The following is a 5,879-nucleotide window of genomic DNA, read 5'->3' as shown; positions in this document are numbered from 1 at the left end:
AACTACGGACGAAGGTATGGTCCGGGAATCTTATTAAGTTATAGGAGTATCTATTAGCTTAGTTAAGATTTTCAGAACTTGTGTAGTAATTCAATGAACTTTTGATTATAGGCTTGGAACCTAGGCCCTACTAGACTCGAACTAGCTCAGAGGTACGTAAATATTGACTGAGATAGTCAGAGAGTATGAATGTTTATATGTTGCATTTTATGTGGCATGATTATGTGACATGATGTATGTTTTACTATTTTTATATTAATATGTCATGTACACATACACATTGAGCCTATTCCTTTGTTATACCATGATTATAGAACCGCTCAACTCTATACTTGTATATAGTCTAGCACTGGGAGTATCGCGATGGCGGGGACAGATATGTCTGACTACTCACTACAAGAAAAACTCTCATTAACAACACTCAAACGACAACAGTTTTATCTCAAAATCGTTGTCTTTTACTCTACAACAACATTTTTAATTAAAAATGTTGTCTTTGGGCGTTTATCTTATTAAAAGGACAATAGTTTTTGAAAAATTGTTGTCTTTAAGCGGTTTTTTGGGTGCTACGACAACATTTTTGTCAACTGTTGTGGAATTATGTTGTTTAAAATGTAAAAGACAACAATTTTTAAAAATATTGTCTATGAGCGGATTTTAAATATATAATACAACATATTTTTAAATTGTTGTCCTTGTTGTATTATTTTATATGAGAAAGACCACATTTGATTATTTTGACAATGTTTTTTTTAAATTGTTTTATTTTAATTCTTTATTGTTTTTTTAAAAAATTACTATAAACACGAAGGAATACAAGGAGAAGAAGAAAAACCTTTTATCAAATCTCATTCTCGCCTCTCTCAAAATCTCAAACTTTGAACGTTCGTATCTCCTCCTTTCGTCAATGGAATTTTGAAAAGTTTGAGGGGTTTTATTCCTTCTGTCAGTAGCTTTGATTTGAACCACGAATTTCTATTTTTGATGCTCGTTTCTTGCCCAAACCGAGCCCTGTTTCTGACTTGCTGCCGTGCGTCTTCTCCGATGAGCTCTGCTCCGATTTCTATGCTATTATTAGTGTTCTAGCTTGGGTTCAAAGCTTACGTTAGTACCACTCAAGCACCATGGAACAAGTGTTGTTCGGTTTCCATCCTAGTGTAGCTCCAATTCTTTATTTTTAGACTAGTTGCAGCTAGGTTCGAGCCCCTATTTTCGACTGTAGTATGCTGCCTGGAGGTTAAAAAATGGTCGCTCAATTTATTCGAATTTCTCCCCTTTTATGTCATTATATTCATTTTTGGATTTTTGTAGGTTCACTAGGTCGACGAGTTCAAGGTATACTTGTTCTTGAAAGTTCATATTGTTTGTTTATGTAATATGTGTATACTTGTCTATCTCGATTTATTTCTGATGATCGTTTGTCAAACAAAAATTTTGGGTTGCTGTTTGATATAAATTAATGTCGCACTCTCCATGATTTAAGCTATAGGGTGATCGCAAAATATTAATCCGAAAGTAAAATCAGTGTGTATGTATTGGACTGTTAAAAGTGGTTCTATATTTCAATCGGCGTCACTATAGAATATTGTAGTTCTAGCTTCTCATGATGCCAACCCAACACATGTAAAGGAATTAATTTTTTTTTTAAATTTTAAATATTTATAGGAACTTGTGTTTACACCTTCGATATTGACCTTTTTGCCTATTTTCTCTGCGTTTTTTATGTGTGGTGTGATACCAAAGTTGGCTAATCTGAATTTTCCAGTCCCTTTTCTCTTGACTCTTTATTATCTTTGGTGAGAAAAGATAGGGGGCAACTCGAAAAGGAGTTATCGGGGTGTTTTATTAATGGGTTCTTGCTGCAGTGTTCAATAAGGGATGATAGTCCTCGGCGAGATGGTAAGTGGGTTCTGTTTTTCAAAGCCTTTGCTACCTTAGTTTTGGTTTTCTTCATAAACATTCGATATTTGTGAGTGGTGATTTTGTGTTTGTTTACTATGTGGGGTCAAGTTCAGGTTGGGTGGGAGAAGCCAAGAACTTAGGTTTGAGGTTGAGACGAATGCTTTGTGGTGCAAGACTTGATCTTTTTGTTTAGAGCATTAGATTTGTAGATTTTTATTTTCAGCTTTGGTTTTTGAAGTTTCTTTGGAGATAAAGCTCTCCTCAAGGTCAATATGCACGTGTTGTTATTCTTCTTTCTTGTGTAAGTTTGCTTAGATTTTCGATTGTACGTTGCTATTAACCGAACCTCAAGCTATTTCGAGCAAAGTTCAGTCTGAGTGATGCAATTAGTGATTTGAACTAGTTGAGCATTTTAGTTATATATATGGATTATGGAGGAAGAAAATGGAAGAAGTTGGGAGGGAATGTATTTTGTTTTTCAATGTCAAGATGCAGTAGCATTTAGATATCTTTGTTTCAAATTTAATGTCCAAAAAGTTAACTTTCTTCCCAATTTTGTTTTCCTTTTATTCTATTTGATTTCACTTCGTCGTTAGCAAATATAAATAATTTTTTTAATCCACTTATAGACCAAAGGCGATGTGGTGCTGTTTTTTAGGTGGTTATTAGTGTTCATCACTTCCTTTGATGAATACCTTTAATTAAATTTAGTTGGACACCAGACAAGATGGAGTTTTACATAAGAATAACTTGAAAAAATCATGTGGATATGGAAAAAGGAAACATGAAGAACATAGTAATCAATAGTTTTAATTAAAACCTTTGATTAAATTTAAATCGGACACCTGTTTCTGACCTGTTGCTCCGTGCATCTTCTCCGGTGAGTTCAGCAACTATTTTGGTTCGATTCTTAATGTTCTAGCTTGGTTCATAGCTCAAGTTAGTATTTGAGTCAAGCCCATAACTTTCTGCTCATTTCATCTGCAATTTTAGGTTCTTTGGTGAGCTGCCGCCACTCAACCACCATGGAAAAAGAGATGTCCGGTTTCCATGCTGGTCTAGCCATGATTCTTTAGGTTTTTACAGTAGTTATAGCTAGGTTCCAGCCCCTATTCTTGAACATAGTATTCTGCCCGGAGGTTAGAAAATGGCCGCTAGATTTCAATTTTTGTCCCTTTTATATCTCATTTATTTAGTGTCGAATTAGGTAATGTGATATTGTTGGAAATTCTCAATGTATTGGTCATTCTTGGATTATTATGATGATTTTTTAATGATTGAGTCATAAATAATGTGTGCATGAACAATTAACTCAACTTTATAATGGATGTTTGCAACAGGAAAAACAGAGGGCAAAAGTTGCAGATAGGCTTGACAAATGTGTTAAAGAAAAATTGTTGGATTTTTGTGATGTCCTGAATATTCCTGTCTTTGAAACCACTGTAAATAAGGTAATATCATTATTTGATTTTGTTTTGAAATCATAAATGTTCAGTTTTTTGATCATATGCAGTTGTGTTTTCCAGGAAGAACTCACTGTGAAGTTATTAGAATTCTTAGAATCTCCTAATGCAACGACATATATCTTACTCGCTGAAAAAGATTAGGTAAGTCTGCTTGTTTTTGTGTTTGTTGATGCATTCAAATGAGCAGCTGTATGATATTTCTTCTTTTTTTCACATTTCTCTGCAGAGTAAGAAGCGAAAGAGCAAGAGCTCATCAAGCAAAAGTTCTGCTGACATGGCTGCTGGAAAATCTAGAAAGGTCAGGCCTTAAATAATTATAGTTTGCAGGAAAAATTATGTTAAATTATATATTGGAATGTGGAGGAAAGATTTAAAAATATCATATTATGGACTTATATTATGCATTTGGAATGCACTTTGCTTAATTCAATCTTTATGCGATAGTGTTATCTATCTTGGGTGTTTGTTTTCAATGTTTCAAAACATGTATTAGTATGTGTATTTTAAGGTTGTAATTAGCTTAATCTGACACTGAAGAAAATATTAAGGCCTTGTTGGTCATGAAATTTTGGATTAGAAAAGAGGGAACATTAGAAACTATGGGGAAAATGAAATTGATCATGTGAATTGGAGTCTGTGACTCAGGCTCACACTTAACATTGTTCTATTTTACAGATTTTAAGCAAATAACTATAATACAGTGTTAATCATGGTCGTATATCAACCATGCATTAATCAAAAATATTTTTTTTACGTTTAGAGCTGTCATATAATATCTTATTAGTTAAAGTTTTTTGGGCTTTTTGAAGAAGAGATTTAATAGATATTATGTTTGGTTAACAAACTAACTTCACTTCAACAATTATTGCTGGTGTTTGTTTTCGCAGACAATTGCAATGACAGAGAAATTAGATCAAACAAGCTACAAATGAATTTTTATTTAATTTTAGATTTATGTTTATGGTTTTTGTTGTATTTAATATTTATCATGTATACTTTATAATTTTATGTTTATGTCATTTGATTGGTTGCGTATGAAATTTTTAGAATGTCGTAAATATTATTTTGTAATGTTGGAAAATTGTATAATAATTTTATTTCAATATTTTTTTTATTTTGAATTATTTATAATATTATAATTTTTATTTTATTTTATTTATTTTTTTTGTTTTTTATTTGAAAAAAGACAACATTTTTTTCAGTTGTCATAGGGAGCTCAAAACTATTGTAAAAGCTCGTGTTGTTAGAAATAACGCTCAAAGACAACATTTAAAAATCGTTGTCTTTGAGAGAAAAGACAACATTTTTAAAATGTTGTAAAACTGTTGTCTTCTCTCTCAAAGACAACAATTAAAAACCGTTGTCTTTGAGCGTGATTTTTAACACCACCAGTTTTTACAACAGTTTTGAACCCCCAACGACAACTGAAAAAAAATGTTGTCTTTAGGAGTTTTTCTTGTAGTGACTCCGTTGTGATAGACGAGTGTAGTTGTACCCAGAGGTTTGATCCGAGCAGTTACAACACTCACTAGGTGTCTACTTTGAGCATGATTTGATGGATGACCCGTTGCCCAGTCATCAGATGTGCATGTATAATATTTATATGTTTACTCATGTTTACGTACTGGGTGTTAATCGCTTACGTCCTTGGTATTATATTGGACACCCCATTAGAAGGGGCAGATCGCAGGTTGGACAGAGCAAGAAATTCGAGGTAGGACTAGAGAGAAGAAGATATCAAAGGGTATATTATACAGCAAGATTCGATATAGCTGTATAATAATATATTTTAGTTTTATTGCCTATATTTTGATATGGTTTTATCACTACTGATTTGGGTTTTAGTATCAGTTGAGTTCTGTCGGTTTATGTATATTACGGGTTATGTTTTCGCACATTTTACTCTGTTAAGTGAATTATGTTTTTTAAGTTTAAAATGCATGCTATAGTTGCAAGTTATTAGGTGATTCAAATCAGGGTCACTACATTTTTTGGTATAAGAGCATGCTTAAAATCTTTGGGAATTTAGTTTTGGGATTTAAATGCGCATTTGTGATTTAATGTGCATGATTCTTTTCAGAGATAGCCAAAAGAGGCAATGAAAGCCATGGTAGTGTTGGCCATGGGGGAGATTCTTTTACTTCTAGCCGTTTTGTTAAGAGACATAGATTACCCTACGTATCATTAGATCTGGATTTAGTTGTATCTACTCCACTGGAGCAGGAGGTAGTAACTAAGCATCTAGTGATGGGTTGCCTTCTGGAGTTTGAGGGCCATGTGTTGTCTGCCAATTTGATGATTCTAGCTATGGCAGTTTTTGATTGTATCTTGGGGATAGACATGCTGACATTGTACCATGCTACTGTGGATTGTTATCAACACTTGGTACAATTTCATCCGGACGAGGCTGAAAGCTGGTACTTCTATGGTGAGGGAGCACGACCTTCGATGCCAATCGTGTCGGCTCTGAAGGCCTGTCGTGCCTTATGTTCAGGTGGTGAGGGATAACTC

At 33.6% G+C, this 5,879-nt stretch overlaps 1 long non-coding RNA gene across 2 annotated transcripts; it reads left to right on the top strand.

Moving 5' to 3' along the window:
• Positions 1-1,116: 1,116 nt before the first annotated feature.
• Positions 1,117-4,391, top strand: LOC140867576 (uncharacterized). 2 transcript variants are annotated; one of them, XR_012145193.1, is made up of 5 exons: positions 1,117-1,899; positions 3,243-3,353; positions 3,429-3,509; positions 3,595-3,666; positions 4,256-4,391. It is a non-coding gene; the product is annotated as an uncharacterized lncRNA (long non-coding RNA). The 2 variants fall into 2 exon arrangements; XR_012145194.1 differs by lacking the exon at positions 1,117-1,899 and adding an exon at positions 2,960-3,041.
• Positions 4,392-5,879: the final 1,488 nt, after the last annotated feature.

Source organism: Henckelia pumila, chromosome 4, assembly GCF_033568475.1.
Source record: "Henckelia pumila isolate YLH828 chromosome 4, ASM3356847v2, whole genome shotgun sequence".
Taxonomy (NCBI): domain Eukaryota; kingdom Viridiplantae; phylum Streptophyta; class Magnoliopsida; order Lamiales; family Gesneriaceae; genus Henckelia; species Henckelia pumila.
This window is presented reverse-complemented; position numbering and strand designations above follow the sequence as displayed.